This window comes from Cherax quadricarinatus, chromosome 1 (genome assembly GCF_038502225.1).
Source record: "Cherax quadricarinatus isolate ZL_2023a chromosome 1, ASM3850222v1, whole genome shotgun sequence".
In the NCBI taxonomy this organism is placed as follows: Eukaryota; Metazoa; Arthropoda; class Malacostraca; order Decapoda; family Parastacidae; genus Cherax; species Cherax quadricarinatus.
The window spans coordinates 29,656,301-29,665,250 of NC_091292.1; the positions used below are offsets into that span (position 1 = coordinate 29,656,301).

At 42.5% G+C, this 8,950-nt stretch overlaps 1 non-coding gene across 1 annotated transcript; it reads right to left on the bottom strand.

Moving 5' to 3' along the window:
• Window positions 1-4,131: 4,131 nt before the first annotated feature.
• On the bottom strand, window positions 4,132-4,203 carry TRNAH-GUG (transfer RNA histidin (anticodon GUG)). The gene has a single exon. It is a non-coding gene; the product is annotated as a tRNA-His (tRNA).
• Window positions 4,204-8,950: the final 4,747 nt, after the last annotated feature.

Consider the following 8,950-nt stretch of genomic DNA (forward strand, 5'->3'; position numbering starts at 1 on the left):
GGTTGCAGGGGTTGCGTCTCAATTCTTGGATCTGCCACTCCTCAGGCCGAAATAGCTTACACTCTCTCCTGGCTGAGTGAGCCCTATCATACCTCTTCTTAAAGCTATATATGAATCCCAGTTCTAGGATTTCACTATCTGAGTCGATCGAGTTGCTGAACAGCCTAAAGCTAAAGAAGTATTTCCTAACATCCCTGTGACTCGTCTGTGCTTTTAACTTACATCTGTAACCTTGGGTACCTGAGACTCCCCTCTCAAACAGACTCACCTAGTCTACCCTGCCAATTCCAGTTAGTATTTTATACGTCATAAACATGTCACCTTTGCCCCTTTTGTATTCTAATGTCATCAATTTTAGCTCCTCTTGCCTCTTCTCATCTTGTTTACATGCTTAATCAAATGCAGGTACCTTGCTCGCGCTGCACACTTCAATGAAGGCCTGACATATGCCATGTATAGGGTCGTGAATGCCTCCTTATTAAGATTCCTGAATGGTACTCATAAATTTCCCACTCTCGCATTTGCTGCAACAGTTATTAGGTTGATGTGTTCCATCTGAGAAATGCTTTGGACTATGCTCACTCTATGGAATTTTCTCCCCCAAACCTGTACTCTGATTCCAGTATTATTTAATTTTTCCTGATTTTCATAACTTTGCATTTTGGGGGGTAAATTATAATAGCCACTTGGCAGGTAAATCCTACAGCTTTCCAGATATATTTATAATCTTTCCTGGTTAACTCCAGTTTGCATTCTTCTCATTTGTTTCACATTATTTGATAACACGGACATTCCTGATTTGACCTCTTCTGTAACATAATTTACATATACCAGAAACAGCACTGGTCCAAGTGTGGTTCCTTGTGGAGCCCCACACATAACACTCATACATTCCGACTCCACCTCCCGGAAACTAACTTGTTTGTTTCCTACGTGTTAAGCATTTCTTGATCTAATGTGATGATTTCCCTGTTATTTCTGCCAACTCCTGTAGGTTTTCTATCAGGCTCTTGTTAGCTGTTTTATCAAACGCTTTCTTACAGTTAAAAAATTTGAAGTCAACTCATCCCTCTCTCCCTCTCTTACTTGACTTTTGTTACCTTGTCATAAAACTCTAACAAATTTGTGAGACAGGATTTACCATCTTGTAAACAGTGCTGGTTATTTACAGATATGTCTAATAGACTCCTCTCCGGATTCTCCACGACTTTTCTGATAATCTTCTCTATAACGTCATATAATATGCATGTCAGTGACCCAGACCTGTAGTTTAATGCAACCTGTTTTTTTTTTTTCCTTTTATTTAAATATTGGGCCTATATTCGCTGTTTTTCAGACCTCCGGTAGTTGCTCTGTTCCAAATGATTTATCGAAAGATCGCTGCTAGTAGTTTGCACAGTTCCTGTGCTTCCTCTTGCAGAATCCAGGGCAAAATGTTGTCTTCTCACATTACCTTCGAGGTATCTAGATCGGTCAGTAGTTTCTTCTCTCGTCCCGTTGTGTATACTGTGTCAATTTTTCGTTGGTGCAATCTCCTTCTTTCACTTTCAGCTTTGTTTCTGATTCCACTGGGGATACCTGCCCCAATCTTTTGTTCCGCTCCTCACAGACTTTCTGGTCATTCCTAGTGAGTTCCCCTCCTTCCTTCTTCGCTCCTATTACCACATCCTTCGGAGTTGTGTTGTTTCTCATGTGGCTGAACATCATTTTGAGCTCAGATTTAGCTTTCTATGTTATGTCACTCTCAAAATGACGTTCGGCCTCTCTTCTTACTCACGTATGTGTACTCATCTAATTGTGGTTGCAGGGGTCGATTCGTAGCTCCTGGCTCCGCCTCTTCATTGGTCTCTGCTAAGTCCACTCTCTAAATGCTCCATGAGCATTATCATACCTCTTCTTAAAGCTATGTATGGATCCTGCCTATACTACATCCCTTTCAGACTATTCCACTTCCTGACAACTCTGTGACTAACATACCTGTGACTCATCTGAGTTTTCAACTTCCAGCTGTGACCCCTTGCTGCTATGTCTCATCTCTGGAACATCCTGTTTCTGTCCACCTTGTCAATTCCTTCGGTATTTTATATATCGTTATCATGTTCCCCCAATCTCTCTCTGCTGTCTTCCACTATCGTCAGGTCGATCTCCCTTAACCTCTCCTCGTAGGATATACCCCTTAGCTCCAGGATTAGTCTCATTGCAAACCTTTACACTTTCTCTGATTTCTTGGCGTGCTTGACCAGGTGCGGGTTCCAAACTGGTGCTGTATACTCCAGTATGGGCCTGACGTAACACTGTGTATAAAGTTCTGGACTATTCCTTGCTGAGATTTCGGACCTTATTCTTAGGTTTACGAGTCGCCCATATGCTGCAGCAGTTATTTGGTTGATGTGCGCCTCGGGAGATGTGCTCTGTATTATGCTCACCTAAAGATTCTTTTCCTTGAATGTGATTTGCAGTCTTTGACCCCCTAGATTATACTCCGTCTGCGGTCTTCTTTGCCCTTGCCCGATCCTCATGACTTTGCACTTGGCACCAGGGGCACCAGGCCACGGGCACCGTGGCCTGGTGCCCCTTCAGCCAGTGTATCATATTCTTGTCTTGGCCTCCTGCTACTCTGTGGTGGGTTATACATCAATGCAATCACCACCTTGGGACCCCCAGTCTAAAATGTTAGAATTATTATGTGTGTACTCACCTGGCTGTACTCACCTAGTTGTGGTTGCATGGGTCGATTCACAGCTCTTGGCCTCGCCTCTTCACTGACCGCTACTTGTTCACTTTTCCCCGAACCATGAGCTTTATCATACCTTTTCTTAAAGCTATGTATGGATCCTGCCTCCACTACACCTCTTCCCAGACTATTCCACTTCCTGACAATTCTGTGATTGAAGACACACTTCTTAACATCCGTTTGATTCATCTGAGTCTTCAACTTCCAACTGTGACCCCTTGTTGCTGTGTCCCATCTCTGGAACATTCTGTCTCTGTCCACCTTGGCGATTCCTCTCAGTATTTTATATGTCGTTATCATGTTCCCCCTATCTCTCCTGTCTCCCAGTGTTGTCAGGTCGATTTCCCTTAAAATTTCCTCGTACGACATACCCCTTAACTCCGGGACTAGTCTTGTTGCAAACCTTTGCACTTTCTCTAGTTTCCTTACATGCTTGGCTAGGTGTGGGTTTCAAACTTGCGTTGCATACTCCAGTATGGGCCTAACGCACACAGTGTACAAGGTTCTGAATGATTCCTTTTTAAGATGGAGGAATGCTGTTCTTAGGTTTGCCAGGCGCCCATATGCTGCTGCAGTTATTTGGTTGATGTGCGCTTCAGGAGATGTGCCTGGTGTTATACTCACCCCAAAATCATTTTCCTTGAGTGAGGTTTGTAGTCTCTGGCCCCCTAGACTGTACTCCATCTGCGGTCTTCTTTGTCCTTCCCCATTCTTCATGACTTTGCACTTGATGGGGTTGAACTCCAGGAGCCAGTTGCTGGACCAGGCCTGGAACCTCTCCAGATCCCTTTGTAGTTCTGCCTGGTCCTCGTCCGATTGAATTCTTCTCATCAACTTCACATCATCTGCAAACAGGGACACTTCGGAGTCTATTCCATCCGTCATGTCGTTCACAAATACCAGAAACAGCACCGGTCCTACTACTGACCCCTGTGGGACCCCGCTGGTCACAGGTGTCCACTCTGACACCTCGCCACGTACCATGACTCGCTATTGTCTTCCTGACAGGTATTCCCTGATCCATTGCAGTACCTTCCCTGTTATCCCTGCTTGGTCCTCCAGCTTTTGCACTAATGTCTTGTGTGGAACTGTGTCAAACGCCTTCTTACAGTCCAAGAAAATGCAATCTACCCACCCCTTTCTCTCTTGTCTAACTGCCGTCACCCTGTCATAGAACTCAAGTAGGTTTGTGACACAGGATTTCCCGTCCCTGAAACTGTGTGAGCGCGCGCGCGTGTGTGTGTGTGTGTGCGTATGTGTGTGTATGTGTATGTATGTGTGTGTGTGTGTGTCTGTGTACGTGTGTGCGTGCATGCATACAACCAAATTACTGAAGATTATAAATATTAATTTCTGCTCTATCAAAGCCTCTGAGTAAAGAAAGAAGCTTTACTCGCTGCCGTGACCAGGATTCGAACCTGGGTTATTGCGGCCACAACGCAATGTACTAACCACTATACGATCACGGCCACCGCGAACTCGAGCATGCTTGTGTACTCACCTTGTTGTAGTCATCTAATTGTGGTTGCAGGTGTCGAGTCTGAACTGAATCTGCCTCTCCGCTGGTCGAAATTGTTTTCACTCTCTCCTGGCTGCGTGAGCTCTATCATACCTCTTCTTAAAGCTATGTATTGATCCCGCCTCTACCATTTCATTATCTTGATCATTCCACTTGTTGAACACTATAAATCTAAAGAAGTATTTCCTGACATAACTCTGACTCGTTTGTGCTTTTGACTTCCAGCTGTGACATCGTGTACCTGAGACCCATTTCTCAGACTTGCCCAGTCTACCCTGTCAATTCCTGTCAGCATTTTACATGTCGTAATTATGCCACTTCTGGTTTTTCTGTCCTGTAATGTCAAGTATAGCTATTTTGCCTCTCCCATAACTCACACCTCTCAGCTCCGGGACAAGTATAATAACAAACATCTTCACGTTTACCATCTTGTTTACATTCCCTGACACATGCCATGTATAGGGTCGTGAATGCCTCCTTGTTAAGATTCCTAAATAAAAACATAAGAACATAAGAACGAAGGAACACTGCAACAGGCCTACTGGCCCATGCGAGGCAGGTCCAAGTCTCCTACCGGCTTAAGCCAATGCACCCAACCTAGTCAGGTCAGGTCACCTTGACTTAAGGGAGGAACACGGCAACCGACCTGGTAGCACAAGCTAATCAGGTCCAACTCACACCCACCCACACCCACTCATGTGTTCATCCAACCTATTTTTAAAGCTACACAACGTTCTGGCCTCTATAACTGTACTTGGGAGTTTGTTCCACTCATCCACAACTCTATTACCAAACCAGTACTTTCCTATATCCTTCCTGAATCTGAATTTTTCTAACTTAAAACCATTGCTGCGAGTCCTGTCTAGGCTAGATATTTTCAGCACACTATTTACATCCCCTTTATTTATTCCTGTCTTCCATTTATACACCTCAATCATATCCCCCCTAATTCTACGTCTTTCTAGAGAGTGCAGATTCAAGGCCCTTAGTCTATCCTCATAGGGAAGGTTTCTGACACATGGGATCAACTTTGTCATCCTCCTTTGTACGTTTTCCAGAGCATTTATATCCATTCTGTAATACGGTGACCAAAACTGTGCAGCATAATCTAAATGAGGCCTAACCAAGGATGTATAGAGTTGAAGAACAACCTGAGGACTCCTATTATTTATGCTTCTTCATATGAAGCCAAGGATTCTATTATCTTTATTGCGAACACTTATACACTGTTGTCTTGGTTTCAGATTACTGCTAACCAGAACTCCTAAATCTTTTTCCCAATCCGTAATATTAAGATCTACATTATTTAGTTTATATGTGGCATGGTTATTGTCCTGTCCAACATTTAGAACTATGCATTTGTCTATATTAAACTGCATCTGCCACCTCTCCGACCATTGCATCAGTCTACTCAAATCTTCCTGGAGTGCTCTAATGTCCTCTTCAGAATGAATTCGACGGCCTATTTTGGTGTCATCGGCAAACTTGCTGATGTCGCTCTTTATGCCCTCATCTATGTCGTTTATGTATATTGTGAACAGCACGGGGCCCAACACTGACCCTTGTGGAACACCGCTCGTGACACTTCCCCACTCTGATTTCTCCCCATTTATGCAAACTCTCTGATGCCTATTTGTCAACCATGCCTCTATCCAAGAAAAAATTTCTCCTCCTATTCCATGTACCTTAATTTTCCTCAATAGTCTCTGATGTGGGACCCTGTCAAAAGCCTTACTGAAGTCCATATACACAATATCATATTCATTATCATGATCTACCTCCTCAAATACCTTAGTGAAAAAAGTTAATAAATTCGTAAGGCAGGAACGACCCTTTGTAAAACCATGCTGAGATTCGTTGATTAATTTATGCTTTTCAAGGTGGCTACGAACTGCCTCGGCAATTATTGATTCCATAAATTTTCTCACTATGGAGGTTAGGCTTATTGGTCTATAGTTCGAAGGTAAGGACCTGTCACCTGCTTTGAAAATAGGTATCACATTTGCCATTTTCCACTTATCTGGCATAATGCCAGTTTGTAGTGACATGTTGAAAAGATTAGCCAAAGGTTTGCTAAGCTCCTCTTTACATTCCTTTAGAACCCTTGCATACAGTTCATCAGGGCCTGGGGATTTGTTAGGTTTTAATTTATCTATTTGCCTAAGGACCATGTCACTTGTGACCCTAATCGTGCACAGTTTATTATCATCCTGTCCCACATAATTTATCATTTCTGGAATATCGCTGGTATCCTCCTGTGTAAAAACTGAGAGGAAGTATGTGTTAAAACTTCTACACATTTCCTTATCACTGTCAGTGAGCTGACCCGAGGAACTTTTGAGTGGGCCTATCTTGTCCCTGATCTTACTTCTGTATTCCTGAAAGAATCCTTTTGGGTTAGTCTTCGAATCTCTTGCAACTTTAACCTCATAATCTCTTTTTGCTTTTCTAATTCCTTTTTTTTTATTATTTCTCTCTTTAACTGAATATATCGATTTCTTAATTGCCCCTCTCCTCTTTTGAATTGCCTATATATGCCTCTCTTTTGACCAATTAGATATTTTAATCTATTGTTCATCCATTTAGGATCATTTTTGTTTGATCTGATTTCCCTATTTGGAACATAATTTGACTGAGCAGCTAGAACTATGCCCTGGAAAGCGTCATATCGGCAACCATCACCACCTACCTGACCCTTAGTCAGGTCATTCCAGTTCAGCCCACCTAAGTAATTTTTCAGTCCTTTGAAATCAGCCAAGCGGAAGTCAGGGACAGAGACTTGATTGCCATTATTAGGGGAATTCCATGATATATTAAAACTGAGTGATTTGTGATCACTTTCCCCAAGCTCATCATTAACCTCAAGATTATTAATTAGTGTTTCCCTACTGGCAAGAACCAAGTCAAGGAGGTTATTTCCCCTAGTTGGCTCTGTCACAAACTGTTTTAAAAAACAATCCTGGATCGTATCAAGAAAGTCACCTGACTCTAAATTTCCTGTCAAATTGCTCCAGTCAATCTGTCTATAGTTGAAATCTCCCATTAGCACAACATTTTCGCATGTAGATGCCTTACGAATTTCGTCCCATAGAAGTTTACTGCACTCCCTATCAAGATTTGGGGCCCTGTAAATCACACCCAAAATTAGTTTTTCTCGGCCCTCGAGAAGCTGTAACCAAACAGATTCAGTGGCTGACTCTTCTAATTTAATATCCTGTCTAACACAACAATTTAAATTGTCTCTGACTACATCGCTACTCCACCACCTTTCCTGTTCCTTCTGAGAAATGCATTGGACTACGCTTACTCTAAGAACTTTTGTCCCCCAAGGCTGTACTATGATTCCAGTAGAATTTGCATTTTCCCGATTTTCATAACTTTGAATTTTGGGGGGCTTATTTCTAATAGCCACTTGGCACGTCAGTCCTACAGCTTGTCCAGATACATTTATAATCTTTTCTGGTCAACTCTTGTTTGTATTCCTCTCATTAGTTTCACATTATCTGCGAAGAGGGGCACTCCTGATTAAACCTCTTCTGTAATGTCATTTACAAACACCAGAAACAGCACTGGTCCAAGTGCGGTCCTTTGTGGAGCCCCACTCGTTACTCTCCCTCATTCCGACTTCACACTCCTGACAAAGACTCGTTTCCTGCATGTTAAGTATTCTTTGATCTAATGTGGTGTTTCCCCTGTCATTTCTGCCTACGCCTGTAGTTTTTGTCCCAGCTTCTTGTGGGGTGCTGTATGAAGCATTTTCTTATAGATGAAAAATGTGAAGTCAACCCATTCCTCTTTCTCCCTTTCCCCCCGCTGCTTGACTTTTCTTACCTTGTTTTAAAACTCTAGTAAATTTGTGATACAGGATTTACCGATTTGGAAACCTTGCTAATTGATTAGAAATGTCAAATACACTACTCTCCAGATGCTCCACGACTCTTCTGATAATCTTATCTATAACATCACATAATATGCATGTCAGTGACCCAGACCTATAGTTTAATGCAACCTCTCTGTTCCTTTTATTTAAATATTTGGCCAATATTAGCTGTTTTTCAGACCTCTGGTAGTTGCTCTGTTTCAAATGATTTATCGAAAGATCGCTGCTAGTAGTTTGCACAGTTGCTTCGCTTCCTCTTGCAGAACTCTCGGCGAGATGTCTGGTTCCATAACCTTCAAGGTCTCTAGTTCGGTCAATAGTTTCTTTTACTCTCGTTTCGTTGTGTTTACTGTGTCCATTATTCGTTGGTGCATTCTCCTTTGACTCCGGTAATTTTCCTGATTCCACTGAGAATACCTACCCCAGTCTCTTGTTCCGTTCCTCACAGACTTTCTGATTATTCCTAGTGAGTTCCACTCCCTTCTTCGGCCTTATTACCCGGTCCTTTGCAGCTGCGTTGTTTCTAATGTAGTTGAACATCATCATCTTGGGCTCAGATTTAGCTTATTGCTATGTAATTCTCACAATGACGTTCGGCCTCCATGCTTACCCACTTTTGTGTGTGTTTGAGTGTGTACTCACCTATTTGTGGTTGCATGGGTCGAGACTCAGGTCCTCTGTGTGTGTGTGTGTGTGCACTTGTGTTTGTTTGTTTGTGTATGTGTGCATGCGTGCATGCTACCAAATTACTGAAGATTATGAATATTAATTTCTGCTCTATTAAAGCCTCTGAGTAAAAAACAAAAGCTTTACCTGC